General features: G+C 59.1%; 1 protein-coding gene across 8 annotated transcripts in view; it reads right to left on the minus strand.

Annotated features, from left to right (window-relative positions):
• Positions 1-17,506, minus strand: part of KDM4B (lysine demethylase 4B) — a 132,799-nt gene that overhangs the window by 57,842 nt on the left and 57,451 nt on the right. The window lies entirely within an intron of this gene.

Genomic DNA, 17,506 nt, shown 5'->3' on the forward strand with positions numbered 1-17,506 from the left:
GGCAGGAGTCTGGAACTTTCTCTACAGAGTCAGGAATCTGGAACTTTCTCTACAGAGTCCCACTTGGGGTCTTTATTTCACCAGCCTTTCCGTTTTTGAACATTCTATACAATGTACTTCTGGACAACACTAAACCAGAAAGTCCTGGAAAAGTCGGCACTGTCGGAATGGTATCCCTGGCAACCACTCCAGGTGACCCTGCAGAGGCTACAGCAGGACCAGACAGGCTCCATAACTCCAGGTTTAATGCCGTGGAATTGCCCAGAAGGCCGAGATGCCAGATTCAGGCAACATTTGCCAGACGCCCCTTTCAGAAAAGCAGGTGTCTGCAAACGTCAGGGGCTTCGGTGAGAAAATGAAACAGTTTTAGATTAGGAATAAGCTACGCGGGAGGCAACGCGAGAGACCAGAGCCCCGGGCACTGGGTCCCCCCCGTGAGGATACAAGATGAGCGACGCGCAGTGGTTCAAAGACCACTACTGTCCAACCGTTTCATGGTTCAAATGACGAGCCAACCAGAAGGAACACACTTCAGGCGTGACCGTGAGCTGCCAGCCCCACACCCAGACACCGAGTTCCTGAAGGAAGCGACACCCAGGTCTGGGGAGAGACCAGATGGGCTGCTCCAGGACGGTGGCCGTCCCCCAGCCTTCCCTGTGTTTCCTGCTCCTATACTTTGAGGTACTCGTAGGGAATGCGCCCCCTCCAATCACAGCCACCCCAAGAAGGCAAAGCTGAAACCCGCAAACCTGCCCACGAGGTCGGGGCCAAAGCAGTGAGCAATCACATCCGAGCCCTGCGGCCTGATACACGGTGGGGGGTCTGACCTGCCTACAAGCGCAGCCTGGATGCTAGAGAGCCGTGCCATCCAGCCGGCCCAGTGCTCCTGTTCTAACACTGAGGCCAGAGGGCAAGAGGCCTGAGTCCAAGCTGGTGGCAGAGCCATGTCAGGGACACCGCGTGGCCCCAGACAAAAGGCAGCTTCTGCCTGCACGGGTCACAACACACCCAGGGGTCTAGCAAAGACACTCCAGGGCTTGTGACGCCAGGCAGCTGGTGGGTGCTTGGGCGGGCGGAGGCCTTAGGCTGGCAGCCGGGCAGCTTTCGGGGCCGGACGGGGCTGGGTAATTAAAACAAGAGGCGTCCTCTGCGGCCCGGGATGCTTGCCGGCCAAGGGACAGGCAGCTTCCATCCTACCGACTCACCGGCCCGGGAAAGTCTTCCTGTCCGCCGCGGAGGGTGCTATTAATAGTGTCATTTTCTTGGTGTTTTGTTTATTCCCCTGGAATGGCTTGATGGATGTGAATAATTATCAGACTATAAAAGCCAGCAAATGTGCTATTTTCTATCGCTCTAAATCATCAAACAAATAAAGTGTGAAACAGCATTTTTGAATATAATTTTCCCCTCTAATGGCTCAGAATTATTATCAAGAACAATGAAAATAAATAAGCAAATGCCTTGTGAGTTAAAAATTAAATGAGTGTGTCACGAAGAGGAACACAGACCATCTTGGAGAGCAGGGACCTGCTCGGGAGCCATTAGTTACAATGACGATGAGCAGCAGGGCTGTGGGCCGTGCAGGCCCCCCTCCAGCCAGAGGCGTGAGTGCCTGCGGCTGCCTGGCCAGGGGGTAGGGGTGGCAGGATGCCTTGGACAAGGGCACCTATGTGCCCAGCTGACCCCCGGCAGCCCCGGGATCCTGTGTGCCATTGCCCCAAATGCCCCCCATGTGGACAGCTACCTGTAACCTCAGAAAGGCCACTGCGGGGCTGGCCCCTGCCTCGCCTCTCCCAGGCCGCAGACCAGCAACGCCAGAGGGATTGCTGCCTCTCAGACCAGCAAGAAACCCCACGCTCATGGGACAAAGGACGAGCAACATGAAACTCCAGTGGAAGGAACCCCACCCACCCCACAGCGCCCAGGGGCTGTGCCAGTCGGCCACCCCTCATCTCCTCGAACATGCTGGCTGCCCCAGGCTGCAGGGCCCCATTACAGGCGGACTCAGGTCCCTTGCCAGGAGGGCAGCATTTCTACGGTATGTTCTCCTGCCTGCTGCAAGGGTAACAAGACTTGCTTGGGGCCAAAGCTCTCAAATCCCCAACCACCCTTCTCACAAGGCCCCTCAGCCCCTGCTGGGGCCCCTGCTTGGAAACATCTTGCTCAGAGTCGGGACATGCAACACCGTGACACTTTCTTTTTTTTCCCAAGACTTGTGCGACTCTCTGCCGGTGACAGTCGCCCAGCCTGACAGCGTCCCCTGTACAAGGTTCCCGGCGATCAGGGGCCGTGATGAGAAGGCTCATCTCCCCGGCCTTCCTCTCTGTTGAGGAATGCGTGCCAAGAGCAGAGGTCCAGCTAGGAGCCCTTTGGAAATGTCAGCTCAGCCTGACGCGTGTTGGAGGGTGAGGAAGTTAATTTCACAGTGTGTGCACAAGGCCTGGGCAGACAGGCCCCTGGCCGTTTAACATGCTATAATTACGGAAACAGAAACAAGAAGGCAGAGGCTACTGGAAGTGCTGAGACCATGTGTCAAGTTGGAGGCCACCTGGCATGAGCCAGCCGCCCGTACAAGCCCAGGAGGCCTCAGCGGCTCCAAATGCCAGTAGCCCCGCTAGGGCCCCCGTGTGCTGGGCATGCGGAAAAGCCATTATTGCTGCAATCCTCAAACACGAAGCCCCATCTCGGCCCACAGCCCACACCTGCTCTAACCACACATTGGCTGGACAGTTCTAGCACACGGCCCCGTGGCCTGGGCAGGCCAAGCAGAATGACCCAGTCACCGGATGGGCTGCCCCACAAGCCTCCCAGCTGCCAGGGCACCATCTCTGAGCTGGTTAGTGGAGCAGGAGGGCCCAGAGAAACACGATACAAGTGGTCACCCATGATCTGGTGATCACTAAGACAAGTCATGACTGAAATGTCCAAGTACCTCAGGTGACTTCTGTGTCTAGGATTTCATGTGTGGCAAGAAAGTTATAAATCTATTTTTTATAAATCGATAAATCTATTAACAATGCCCCAGCCCTGTGGATGTGGAAGTGAGGAGTAAGTCCCTGCCCCAGTTTCTGGGCTCAGTGCCACAGATGCACTTGGCCCTCCACTGTCTTCTGGGCCTTGAACCAAGGCATCCACCAGGTTAATATGAGCCCTGTCAGAGGAATTGGAAACCTACAGATAACCGCTCTGGAAAAGGCACCAGGCCTTGGTGGTTTTACTAAGAGCCCCACAAAACCTTCACAGTATAGGGCCAGTGCCCACTAATGCATATGGTTACCAGAGAGGAAGATCAGATGCTATTGAACTCCTTCTATGACTGTGGCATATTTTTGAATGAATGAATGAATGAACCAATGAATGGGAAAACCTGTCACCAACACAGGACAAAGACACACAGGAAAATGATAGGCCGGTCTCACATAGCTGCAAAGTCCTAAATAAAATCTTAGAAAATCAGACACCAAAGAGTATTATAAGACCAAAACCTCAAGCCATTCAGTATAAACGTTCTTAGGCAACTAGGCTAGGAGGGACCTCCCCATGGTCATAGTTCATGATGAGGCAAGAGAGGCATTCTGGAAAGTCGGGAGCAAGGCAAGCTGCCCATTATCACAGCACTCAGCACCATACTGGAGATGCTAGCCACTGTCACAGGTCAAGAAAAAAGATAAAAGGACAGTAACAATAAGAAGGGAAGACAGAAACTCTTTTATGAACAACACAACCTTCGACTTGGGAAAACTAAGAACAAGCTGGTAAAAGACAGAATGAAGTAGTCCAATTAGGGAGCAGAACAAACAATGGGCGTGAGGACAGCCTGATGTCATCTGAACCAGAAAGACATTCACAGCAGGCCACGAAACCCACTAGGGTAGACTTGACCCTTGTCTGTGGTCCAGTAGCAGGAGCTCCTTCCCACAAAGGAGGTCAAACATAATCTGCGTGTGTGCTCACCACTGCCAGAATCGCAGAGGCTGACCCCAGAGAGCTGATGGGCTTCTCTGCGAAGCTGGTGAGGCTGGGGAATGCGACCACTCATAGTCTCTGACCAGAGCAGGAGAGCCACAAACACACATCAGAATGCCCCCTCACCTGTGAGCTAGTCCTTCAGTAAACGAGGTAAGGGGACCACCTTGTGATCTGACATGAGGGCCGGCTGACTTCATGATGCAAGCGTGGTGGGGTCACTACACTGGGTGTGAGCAGGCTGTCCTTATCGTGATGGTAGGAGTGTGAAAGGAGCACTAATAATAGTACACTGGATGGCATGGGTCAACCAGGGCAGATGGTTACCCCACACACCAGTCTGGAGAAATAAGACGTTAGAAAAAGCATCCGGCAGACAGACTTGCCTTTAAACCAGGAGTAAAGAGGTGCAAAGGCCTGCACAGACAGCCAGCCTGGGGTCCCCATGCCCACCGGGACGGGATGAATTAGAGCTGTCACCAGCCCGGTCTACCTGGAGGGGGAGAGAGGACCTGGCCTGGGGAAGGAGGGGACACTGGGACCCTGTCCCAGACACTCAGGAGAGAAACCAGAGCACATTTCCAAGTCCCTCCAGCCCCGGGAGGCTCCCGCTGCACCGAGCTCAGCCTAGACTGCACAGCCCCCTCCCTGAGCGGCCGTTTGTCTGCCGGCAAACAGACACCTGCCCAATTTCTCGCAAGAAACCCCATCTTAACTTCCAGGGAACCTCAGTCCACGGAGAGGCAGCCTCCCTCATTAGTCCCGGCGCCCCTTTCTGCAACAAATACGAACACTTGCTGGGGAGATGGGATCGGCCAAGGAACAGGGTGGCTCATTCCCAGGAAAGAGCCTTACTGAGCCACGGCGGTCTTATCTTTAATGGATCGTGTTACAGGACAACAGGTGATGGAATTCCGTGTCTGGCACAGCAGTGTCAACGATTTCAAATAATGACATTTTTATTGAAATGCACATAGGAGATAAACAGAGAAAACAGGGAGCCTCCAATGGGATGACCGCGCGAGGATGCCCAATGAACCGGCCTACTGGATGGAGACAAAGGGGCGCTGTGGGCGGGAGGGGATGCTGAGGCCTCTCGGAGGGCCCCGGCTCCCCACCTGTGCCGGCACCGCCACACGGGAACCGGGGATGCGGAGGCGCCGGGCCCAGTTCACAGGTGGCCAGCCCACGTTAATTAAGAGAGACTTTACAAGGCGAGTGGTGTCGAGCCTGCCATTAAATCCCGAATTGGAGGCATCGGATCCCAAGCGCCGGTTTATTTCAGACCTGTGAATTATTTTTGTCCTAGGACGGGACTGCAAATGTCAAGTCACGTGCGTGCTTGTTTCTGAGGTGTTTGAAGCAGTGGGGGAGCCCTTCTCAGGTGAGGCTTCCAAAGGCAGACACAGAGGGTGCAGCCACCAGTCACGGCGGCAAAAGGAAACCAGCGTGGGGACACAGTGCCGGCACAGAGCACCGCCGTCTCCCCCTGGAAGAACTGGCCTGATTTTCGGCTCATAAAGTGAGCCGGAGGCAGCCTCCTGTCGCACCCGCACCCACGGCCCACAGGCCAGCTGCTCCGGCCCCCAGACTCCTCAAGACGTGGTGTGTGCTGCAGCGGGGACGCCCCTGATGTGCTGGTGTTGAAACACGCAGGCGGTGTGAACAGGCAGGAACAGGGGCGGGTCTGTGAGAGCACAAGGGCTCGGAAGGGACGGGGCTAGTGGCTCAAGAGCCAAGGATGGCCGTTCCCTTTCGTCCGCAGCCGAGAGGAATTGGACAGGCCAATGTCAGTACCCAACTCATAGCAGCACGAGCCCAGGACATGCCAATAAGCGGCTGGGGCCTGGGAGGGTGGCTGGGAGTCTAGCTCTTTCCACAGGCTGAGAGCAATCAGGAGGACATCTTCGGGGGGGGGGGGGCTCAGGTCTGCTAAAGTCATTTGCCATGTCCTGGACACGTCGGCGTTCATGGTTACACACACCCACAGACAGCAAGGCCTACTGACCCTCATGTGGACACACGCGGACAGTGAGGCCTCTGTTGACCAGAGGTGGCCCTGGGTATCTCCAACGTGCCCTCTTAACTACAGGGCTGGCTTTGGAGAGCACACAGATGATGCCGTCTTTATACACAGGTGCCCAGGGGCTCCAGCTTCCACGTGTCAGACCAGGTGAGTCTCAGCCTACTGTCTGGGAGTGAAGGGCACTCGGGGTCACTCCTGGGGTCACTCCAGGCCCTGGCACTTCTGGGAGGGTTGGGCTCATGCCTGGGCTGAGTCGGCCACCAGGCTGGAGAGAGCCGCTGAAGGAGGGCCGCTAACAGGTCTCGTTCTAGTGCTGTGGGCACCACCCAAGATGGCCCATGACCGCCCCCCTCCTTCTGAAGGCCGCAAGGCCTCCCCACCTCCTGCTGCCATGCCAACGTGAAGGGGGAGCCCAATCACAGCCAGATTTTTAAGCAAAGTTGACAGAGACTCGTTCTCTCTCTCCGCACAGATTTGCAGGTATCTCCCTTCAGAGGAGCTGAAATCTGCCGGCAGCAACCTCACTAACAGGAGAGAAATTTGCCATGGAAACCAGACCCTGCACGCAGACCCCAAATCTCTGATGGCTCGTCTACAGTACCAGGCGGGGGGGCGGGGTGACTCCTGGCCAGGCTGGCCTCATCTCGGCAGCGGGAGGAGGGGTCCCCACCACCAGCCGCAGACTCGGCGGCTCATCAGGTCCCAATCTAAACGCTACCGGGTGGGAGGATCTCAGCAAGGGAATTCATGCCCAGCGACATTTCAAACAGAAGAACCAATAGTTTCTTAGAGGGCTGGGGAGAGAGAGGACTCCAGCTACTCGCCTGGCGCTCCAGCCTGGGAGCGGGAGCTCGGGCCGCCCTACAGCCAAAACCCTGCTTCTCTTAATCTACCCCAGTGCACATTACCACTCTCTGAACGGAAGACTCCGAAGTGAAGGGCCATCTGCTCCTGCCAGACAAAGCTGGTGGGGTGGCGGGACAGGCCAGCGATGTCGGTGTCCGTGAGCGGCAGGGAGACAGAGGATGACGGCCAGAGGAGCAGAAGGGCACTAGCCTGACCTTCTGGCCCCAGGCCCCCAAGTCCCACCCCTGGGCCCGCCCTCCCAGCTGATGCATCCTCTTGCTGGGACGTGGCTGAGGGGAGGAACTCATCCACCACCAACCTTCCAGTCCCACGCCCCTGGCCCGGCTGCCCACCCTTCTGCTAGGCCCCGCTCCATGGGCTGCCCAGTTCTATCTCTTCCCACCGGCCTCAGCCCTGCGGGCTTCCCTGACCCCACATGGGGGCGCCCGGCCACCACCCAGCCTGGCCCTGCTCTACAGGTGTGGGCCACACCATGAGCTCTCGTCCTGACAGGTAGTGTCAATCCCGGCACGGTCCGTGCTGGCCCCAGAGTGGACACTCCAGCGGGACGTGAGCTGACGCATGAAACACACTCCTCTCCCTTGTCCTCCCAGCCCCGTAGCTGGACAGTGTTGGCCAGGCTCCCTGGCTCTAAGTGTGGCCATGTGACCAGGCACCAGGCAGTAAGAGGTGAGAGGAAGCCTGGGGCTCTGCCTCCTGTGCCCGCCCATTAGAATTTCTGGAACACATCGTCCCTCTTGCCCCACCTAGACGCCCAGGGTGACCTCTGCCAAGGCCATGCACTTAAGATGACAGAGCACCCGCCAGCCTGGGTCCCCAAGTTCCTGTCTCCATCTCCCACAGGAACCCACCAGCTTCGGCTTGATTCAGGGACCGTTCTGGGGACTCTACAAGGAAAGAGTCCTTTCCCTCCCACACCTTCAAGTCCAGGCCACCTCTGCCACAGGACACACCCTGTCCCCAAGGCTGCCCTCCACTGGGAGGGGCAGGGTGGAGCAGCAGCAGGGAATGTGGGCTGGGCCCCGGACCCACCACCTCCAAGCGCCAGGGCGCTGAGCAGGTGTCCGGCCAGCCTGAGCCTCACTTGTGCAGGGGGGCGGTGTGGGGCTGCAACAGGCATCCCCCGCGGCCCCTACTGTCAGGATTTCTCAGCGCGTCCCCATGCGTAGTAACGAACCGTGTACCAGCATCAGGTACAAACGCTAAAGCGGCGTGTGCAGGTGGCCCAATGCAGAGAGAGCCCGGACACCCATCGCCCGTGAACAGATGAACAGATGGAGGCGAACGCTTACAGCGGAAAACCCTACAGCCACAGAAATAAATGAACTCCTGCCACATGGAACAGGGTGCGCCTTCCTCCCCAACTCGCAGCCTATGTGTACGGCGCTCGATTCCAGCCACCACTCAGCCACATTGCCTGGGGCCACAGACACACGTAGGAAAAGGACCCAGAGCAGCAGCAACAGGAGCACCATCGAGTCAGGAGGAGGAGAGGCAGAAAGACAGTCATCAGCTCTGAGCGGGGAGGGGCACGGGGTGGGCAGTGGGGGGAGGTTCGTTTCCCGACATTGCCGGGGTTACGCAGGGTTGACTGCAGAGTCAGCCAATAAACATTTAGTACGTGAATACGTATCTCCGGGCCACGTACCTATTTTGCACGTTCTTTGCACCGTGTATAGTTCGCAACAAAAGCGTTATGACGGACACTGTTCTCAGATGCCCCTAAGACGCCTGGCCCCTGCTCACAGTGACTCGAATGTTCTCTTGGTGCTGCTGTGAGGGGTTTTTGCTGTTTTAACAAAGGTCCCACATTGGGACTACCCAGGATTACCCTGGGTGGGCCTGACCTAAGCAGGTGAGCCCTCAAAAAGGCGGGGAGCCTTCTTCAAGTCCGCGGTGCCAGTGGGAGGCAAGCCCTGAGTGACCTCTAGATGCCGACAGCAGCCCAGGGCTGGCAGCCAGCAAGGACGTGAGAACTCACTCCCACCACTGCAAGGAACAGAACTCTGCCAAAGACTTAGATGAGACTGGAGGTGAACATTCCCCGGGGCCCACCGACACCTCGATTCCAGCCTCTGAGAGCCTCAACTGAGGACCCAGCTGGCCCATGCCTCAGTTCTGACCTACAGAACCAAGAGCAAATAAACATAGGCCACGCGCCCCCTGGTTTGTCACGCAGCAACCGAAAGCCAAAACCACCTCCACTCGAGGCTAGGAGAAAAGAAACAGATCAAAAATCCCTGACAGAAGAACGCTAGGATGCTCACATCTGTCCGCTATGGGCAGTGGGCACGAGGCGGTCTGTTCACGATTCTCTTCCCTTTTCTGATAGTGGAAGTTTCTTTTGTTTTTTGTTTTTGAAGAGGACACTTTGAACGGAACAGCATGGAAACTAGGAAGAGTGACTTTGCAGGGGAGACACCTGACCGCCCATCTCAGCCAGGAGACCAAGGCCAACGTCTGCAGTGACAAGCCATGGTGACAGCATGCCCCCCCAAGATGGCATCAGGAGAAGGGCACTTTACTCGGGGGCCTTCCTCCCCAAACTCATCCCCCCCAGTCTCACCACCAGAAAAACCCCAGACAAATCCAAGGAAGGAGCTTCCTACAAAACCCCTCCCCTGTCCTCCACGCCACTGTCAAGGGGCATCAAAACCCAGGGAAGTCTGAGAAACTGTCCCAGCGCAGAGGAGCCCAAGGAGACGCGAAGACTCCGTGTCACATGGGACCCTGGCACAGGAAAGGGACATTGGGGGAAACCGAGGAAATCAGAATAAATCATGGACTTTACTAAGGATGTATCAATACAGGTCCGTTAACTGCAACAAGGTCCCAGCCCGGCAGAAGAGCCCAGTGGGGAATCAGCGTGGGGTGGGGGTAGCATTTGGACTAGCTCCTCAGTGCTTCCATAAATCTAAAACAGTTCTAAACACCAAAAAAAAAAAGAGTATGCCACCAAAACAGTGGGTAAAGGGGCCTGTGACAACCACGGGAGGCACAAGGAGAACGCCCCGCGGTAGAGGGTTTGCCTGGGGTGGGTCCCGACACCCGGAGCCCGATTCCCAGACCCCACCAGCCGCAGTGCTGCCCGCTGTCCGGGCTCGTGGCGAGGCATCAGGCCGTCCACAATACCAGAACCCCCACTCCCTCTCACTGGCTTGTGGAGGAGAGCATATGGTGAGATTTTTCCTTAGCAGAAGGCTGACCTTCCTCTGCTTAGCACGATGTTAAAATCACTTTGCATTCCCTGAACAAACACCGACTGTGTCTGTCCCCGCCAGCACGCCACGAGAGGCGAGGAGCCAGCCCACGGGACCGATCCTGCCGCCTGCCGAGCAGAGTCCCTGGGAAGGCGCCCTGAAACGCACCAGGTCTCCGGGGTCCTCTGATCCACCCCGAGTGGCACACAGCACGTGCTGTCACGTGACATGCTGTCAGGTATTGCCGGAGCAGCGCCAGGCAATTAGACTTTCGGGCATATGACACCGGAAGAAGGGAATCAGACAAACGAATGATCTGGAATTCGCACTGCGTTGCACCACGCCGTGCAAAGTTCTCCAAAACTGCCTGTCGTACTCGCCGTGGTAACTAATGACGCAATCCCATCCTCGCGGTCTGATGACACCTGAGCCCCGATTTGAGACGCAAAGGTCTCTGCAGCATCAGGAGTTAATTTGCCAAAGCTAAAATCAGCTTTCGGTTGTTAGGTTTCCTACACAACCCTGAGAAGCAGAATGCTGTGGCTCTGACCAAGGGCTATGGGTGAGGTGGGTAAGGTGGCTCTTAGTGAGCTCCCGGAGCGCCAGGTCCCCGGTCTTCGGGGCACGGTCTCGTGGGGGTACTCCGGAGGACAGACTCACAGGCTGCCTGCGGGAGGGGACACTTGGTCCTTCTCTCCTACGTGCACGCCACAAGTGCACACAGTCATGCGCACACACATCTGCACACTCGGGTGACCAGAGCCCGCAGTCGGCCCGACTCACAGAGGCTCCAGGATGCAGGACTTCCGGCTCGGACCAGGGAAGTTGCACGGGTCACCCCCACACACACACCTGCTCCTCAGAAGGGGACGGCGGGCACACAGGTCAGGCGCGTCGGGACAAAGGACAATCGGCTCTGCTGCCGCGGCCATGGTCACTGTCCAAAGAGGAGACTCTGGAAGCCGGACCAAGAAGGCTCTCCCTGCCTGTCCACGGTCCCCGCGCAGCAGACGGGGCAGCCGAGTGCCACAGCAGGCCCAGCGGCAGGTGGCAGAGGTTTCGACCCAGAACCAACAGGCCGGGAAGCTGGGCCTCAGTAGGTCTAGCTCAGCGCTCTCGGGGCCGCACCCGGCCATTTGGGACAGTGGCCATTGTCCTGCAGAAGGGGGTCCTTCTGCCGGGAGCAGTCACGGGGCCCTAAGAGCAGGCCTCCGCGGCCCGGCGTGCTGACTCACATGCCGAGTGACCCACCTCACCCCCTTATCTATTCCCTTTTAATCGCGGGGTTCCGACACCTCCTGCCTCCGTGGGAGTCTGCTCTCGGGGAGCTTCCTGCTCGGCAACGCTCCTTCTGTTGCTGTCTCTGCCGCCTCAGCGCAGGCCCTGGAGCCTGGCCGGGTGCCCCGCACGCTAACAAGCCGCAGACGGACGGCCCTCCTTCCAGCGTCCTGGTGGGTCTTCTCCATCCGGCCTCCCCAGGCACAGCGGTCACACTGAGCTGCCACGGGGCTCTGTCCCCAGATGCCCAAATGCAGCTTTAGCCCGGGGCGGGGCAGGGGGGAATGGAAGAAGGAGGGAGAGTGTCTGTTTCCCTTCCACATCTTGCGCGGGTGACAGGACACAGTGCTGGGAAGCTGAGTTATTAAAGCCAATCTGTGAAGCTGTCAGGCTCCTACCGATCTCCACCCATATCGGTGTGGCGCCGAGCCCTCCCTGACACCATGGGGCCTCTCGTGGGCCAGAGCCAGGCATCCTGTCGCCGGATGAGGGGCTGTGCCTGAGTCAGGGAATGGGGAGCCCTGGTCCCCACTGAGCCAGGCTCTCAGAAGCCATGAAGTCTCCAAGACTTCTCCAGGTGCCTCCTCCTTCAGGTGCTGGCCCTCTCCACCAAGGGCCTTCGCGGCTGCTGCCCAGGCCAGCTTCACCTGGCTCCATCCACCAGCTGGACTTCTCAGTCCCAAGCTCCCTGGGGACTAAGCAGAGCCCCCTCAAGGGGCCTGGCTCAGCACTTGGTGCAGCAGCGCCCCCTGCAGCCAGGCCTGGGGAGCCTGCTTTGGATACCAAGAAGGAAGCAGGGAGGCAAGAAGGGGGGCAGGCAGGGAGGCAGGGAGGGAGGTAGAGAGGGAGGGAGGGAGGGAGCGAGGGAGGCCGGGAGGCAGGTGCCTATCCCTAAAGGCTCACTGGGAGGGATTAACGGATGCGGGAAGGAGCTACTGCTGGGAGGTGGGTTGATACAGGCTCAAGTGGGCCTGCAAGGAGGTCCTGAGGGGCCAGGAAGACACGCAACCAAGGGGCAAGGGAGCAGCCCAGCAGCCCCCTTCTCCAAAAGAGCCGTGCTCTGCCTCCCTGAGCAACAGACCCACCGATCCTGGGCCTGGCACGTCCAGCCTCTCCCCCGCGCTGCAAGAGCAGGTAACAGGGGAGCTGACCAGCATCTGTACCCACAACGCTCTTCCTTTGTGCCCCACAGCAGGGAGCACACGTCCTCAAATGCACACGTGTGCCCACACTCGTGCACGCATGCACACACGTGCACACTCACACACGCACGCACACAGGCCCCCACAGTATCACGTGCAGGCAGAGACGGCCGTGCTCGCTGAGAGTCAAGCTTCCCGGCAACAAAAGAAAGGCCGCCCAGTCCCTCTCCTGTGAAACTCTCCTAAGGGAAAGTGCCAAACAAAAACTCTAGGTGCAGCTGCGTCAAAAGGAAAAATTCTCAGTGCACCCCGGGGCCCTGCTCACTTGGGCTTCTTAAAGGTCAGAGAAGTGGAGTTCTGGTACCATCCCCCCCCCCCACCTACACCCCCTCCCCAGACTCTGCTTAGAAGGATCCTTTCATCGTGCCCAGGATGGTGCATGAGCTGGGGGACTCCATGCCCTTTGTGGGAGCACGATCCAAGAGGCCCTCTCCCCAGCCCCCCTGCAGGGAGCCTGCACGAATGAATCACACGTGTGCGCAGGCAGGCATGAGTGTGGGCACACGTGCGGATCTGAGCACGTGCTCCCTGCCGTGGGGCACCAGGAGGACCTGAAAGACCGCATCCCAGGCAAATAGAACCAGGAGGGTGGGAGGGGCTGGGGAAGCCTCAAGAAAACTGTTGGAGACACAACTCCAGGGCCAGAGCCCACCACTCTGAGGGGCTGCTGCTGAGCCACGGGCCTGAAGGCCAGGGTCAGGGCCCAGACGCCCTGCAGGGAACGCTGGCTGTCCCCACCCAGGGGCCCTGAGCAGGCCTCTGGAAGGCCTGTGCTCCCCCTACTTGCCCTCCTCCACCCCACCCCTCGCCCCCCACCCCACGGGCACAAGTGGCAGGGAAAACAGGAGGGGATGCTGCCAGAACGCTGTGTGGGTGCGGCATCTGAGCCAGAAGGCGGGCCAGGCCGGGGGGGGGGGTGTGCCATTCCCATATTTTCACATTTCCCCACTGCGAGCTCGCAAGGCCTGGGACCCACAGGGGCTACAGCGTGTGGGGAACGGCTGCGGGGGCCTTCTGGTGGAGGGGTCCTGGGACAGGCCATGGGACATCGCTTCCAGCTCAACGGCCACCAGGGGCTCCAGGAGGGCCTGGGATGGTGGGAGCCACTCCCTGGACGCCGAGCCCCGGGGCACTGTCCCCCCCCCCCCCCGCCCCGAGCCACTTGAATCAGGGTAGAATCACGCAGCCTTCCCTGCATGCCCGGGGCCCACGCGTGCCCGCCCTCCTGGCCTCGCTAACTGACCGGGCCCCGGGAAGGCCGGGTAGGGGGTGAGTTGCAAGTTTCAGGTCTATTTTAAATCCCCATCTCAAAAGGGATTTTGAAGCACTCAAACGCTTCAGATATTCTTAGCCTTGCTGCCTGAGAGCACCACCTAATGCCGGCCTTTTGAAGCAATTCCATGCTTTTATCGACACCAGGCTGTTCGCGCCGCTGCGACACACAAATCACGCTAGCGAAGTAGCAACAGACCCAGAAAGGCTCCACGAAACACTGTAAACCTGAGGACGCCGACACTTAAAAAAACTGCTACCGAAATACTCGGAAATGGTTGCAATTAAGCCGCTGCAGGCGCGGGAGGAACAACGCAATCAGGGAAACGGGCGCGTGAGCGCGATCTGCTGGGGAGCAGCCCTCAGGGCCCGGGGCAAGGGCCCCCCGAACCACCAGCCCAGGCACCCAGGCACCGCACCCACCCCCTGGGCTGGTGTCAGGGGTGCCCCAGAGGGGTCTCGGCCCCGAGGACCAGTTCCCACGGACGTGGCACCAGCACTCCAGGACCCTGATAGGCACAGGGCCCCCTCTTTCCTCCAGGCCCCTGCTGGGGGCTAGGGACCCAGGGTGGGGGTGCGGGGGAGACCGAGGGCCCTACCCTCACAGGGTCCACAATCTGATGGGGAGATACGCCAATATCACACATAGCTGGTACGAGGGTGGGGTGCCCTACCAACGTCTGGGGCCCCCACCTGGGTCCTGGGGAGAGGGCATGGTGCCGAGCTGAGCTGCTGGGGCTAGGGGAGCAGGGAGCTTGGCAGAGGGGGGTGGGGGAAGCCTCAACAGCTGGATCCTACACAGCTGCACTGAGAAGCTTCTTCCCACCGGCCACACTCAGCATGAGGAACCCCATGTGCGATCCCATCCCCCTTCAGGACCAGAAATCAAGACCAAAGTCAAGCTGCCTTCCAGAACATTCTTTCCCACAGATGAACCGCCGCTATGCCCAATGCCAGCCTTGCCGACTGCTGCCCCAGGGCTCTCAGGAGTGGGCTGTGGTGAAGGGGCAGAAATGGGGGGTGGGTGGACAGCAGGGGACAGGGGTGCTGGGGCTGCGGTCTGGAGAACCCCAAGCCGCTGGAGGCAGGAGGTGAGCATGGAGAGCCGGACATCAGTCCTGCCTGTCAGCTGCCCCATCAGCCGGGGACTGCTACCCCAGTGCCCTCTCCTTTGCCTCCCTCAAAGCCAGCCCCCTGCCCCCCCCCCCCGCCACCCTGGCCTCGGGACGGGCCTGGCCCAGCTGCCTCCCTGGGCTCCCCAGGCCACTTCCCAAGTCACCCTCCCTGTGACCCTTGCTGCCCACCAAAAGCTCACGCTTTGCCCCAAGTTGCCTGAGGCCACCCCATCCTCAGGCAGGGCCATGGCTGAAGCTCAACCTGCCTTTGGCTGGCACGTGCCAGAATTCAGCAGTGGCTTCTTTTATTTGTTTTGTTCTGTGTTTTAAAGAAAAGGTGGGTTTTCTCCCTTTCCGATCCCTCTGGCTGGTAGACCCAGGCCAAAATGTGGGCGTCCACAGGGGGCTGAGCATTCCCACGGCCCGCCCCAGCAGTCTTCACTCTCCTCCTGCTGCCGCTCCCAGTGAGTCTCTGGGGCCATCACTGCTGGGGTCTAGGAGTCCATAAAAAGGATGGAAGAACCTGGGAAATTTCCATGAGCGCAGGAGCGGCCGCCAGTGCTGAAGGGTGGGGGCGCCATCTAGTGGTGCTCGGGGAACCGCGCGGGGCCAGGAGGGGACATGGTGCTGGGAGGACAGAGACACCCCAACCCCTCCACCCCCAGCCCCGGGGGCCCCAGCACTAGAATCATCCAGACCAGTGAGCTGGGACTGCAGCACACACACGCTCATACATCACAAACACACGACTGCACACTTATACACACTCACACACGGAACTCATGCACGCCCATACTCACACATAGATTTGTGCACCTTCACAAACACGTATGCACCAACATACACGAATACATACACATATACACTTTCATGTATACATATGCACACTCGCACATTCGCACATTCTCACACGCACGTACTGACACATACGCACTTGTGCACACAGCCCCAGCCTGTGGATCTGTACAGGGAGCGAGAAGGCTCCTCATCTGCGCTCAGCCTGCCACGGCCCATGCGGAGGACGCCAACCGCTGGGAGCCGGCGGGCAGAGCCCACAGGGACGGGGCACAAGCACCTCGCCTCATGAGCTGCACCACCAGGCCCTGCTCACAGCTATGGGGTTGGGGCAGAGCGGAGCCCCTCTCCACGGGCCTGGACTGGGCCTCCACGGACTTGCAGCCTGGCCTGGCCATGGAGATGGAGGGGAGGGGATGGGGTGACCAGGCGGTCACTGGGACCTCCTGGGCAGCACTGGGGTGACACTGCCTACCAGAACATGCCTCCACCCACACGCTCAGGACCGCTCGGGGGTGAGATTCAGGCCTTTGTGCAACGGGCAACACCAGCCCTGTCAACCTCTCTCCAGATTTTTCCTAAAAGGTGAAGAGCTCCCAGCTAGAGGTTTCAACGGTCAAGACCTGCCACAAAGCCAGAGACAAGTAGACCGAAAACAAGAAGCTGTGGAGTTCGAACAGGATCCCAGCAAACGCACGAGGTAACAAAGCCGCACAGGGCAAAGGTCGGGAGAGCTGTGGCCAGCAGGACGGCGGCCCCAAAGATGTCCACATCTTCATCACCACAGCTCGTTAAGTATGTCACCTCACAGTAAAGGGACTTTACAGGTGGGATTAAGTCAAGGCCCCAAGGTGGGGTGACCCTGGGTTCCCGGGGGACCCGGCGTCCTCACGAGGTCCTCACGAGAGGGAGGCAGAGGGTGGGAGTCCCAGAGATGGGCAGACCCCATGCTGCTGGCGGTGAGGATGGAGGATGGGTGGCGGGCCAGGAAAAGGCAGGAGCCGGGTCTCCCCTGGAGCCTCTGGAAGGAACCGGCCCTGCTCATGCCTGCGTTAGCCCAGTGCGACCTGAGTCAGACTCCTGACGTCCAGAAACGTCAGAGAATGTACGTGTGTTAAGCCTCAAGGTTTGTAGTCACTTGTTACGCAGCCCCTGCCGTGTTCGTCGCCCACACTTCTGCATCCCTCCCCGTCTGAGCAGGAGTCCGCTGTCACGGAGCAGGGCCGCGGTTCCACTGCGTCCCCCTCAGAGGCGAGGAAAGGGTGGTCACATAGCCAACACCTGGACAGGGAGGCCTAGCTTCCCCCCTGGGGCCTCCTGCTGGCTTCTGAGCCTTCTGCTCCAGAGTGCCTGCTCCCGCCCTCCCTTAGCAAAGGGCTCCGGGATGTCCCAGTGACTTAATGGGAGCGGGGGTGGCCTTCCCTCATGCCTGTGGGCACAGGCTCAGCCGCTCGGGGGGTCAGCTCCCCGCTGGGACACCAAGGTGAGTGGCGCCTTAGCCAGGGTTGGCCTGGGTCCCCGACTAAGCTGGGGCCTCTGCGCCCCCGCCCCCGCCATCAGACACAAGGAGGCACTTGGCTGAGCTCTGGAGTGCCACGATCTGCTCCTGGGGCCCCTGCTTCCCCTCCCACTCCCTCTGAGCTACGATGATTACTGTAACAGAACCTTCTAAGACAGCTGAGAAGAGGCAAGGAGATGTAAAGGCCCAGCTCAGAAATCTCTGCTGGAAACCACACTGAACAAAGGAGGCCTTGCACAGAAGGCAGCTCTGAGCTGTCCCGCCAG

This window comes from Ursus americanus, chromosome 14 (assembly GCF_024610735.1).
Source record: "Ursus americanus isolate L20-20 chromosome 14, mUrsAme1.1.p, whole genome shotgun sequence".
Lineage (NCBI taxonomy): Eukaryota > Metazoa > Chordata > Mammalia > Carnivora > Ursidae > Ursus > Ursus americanus.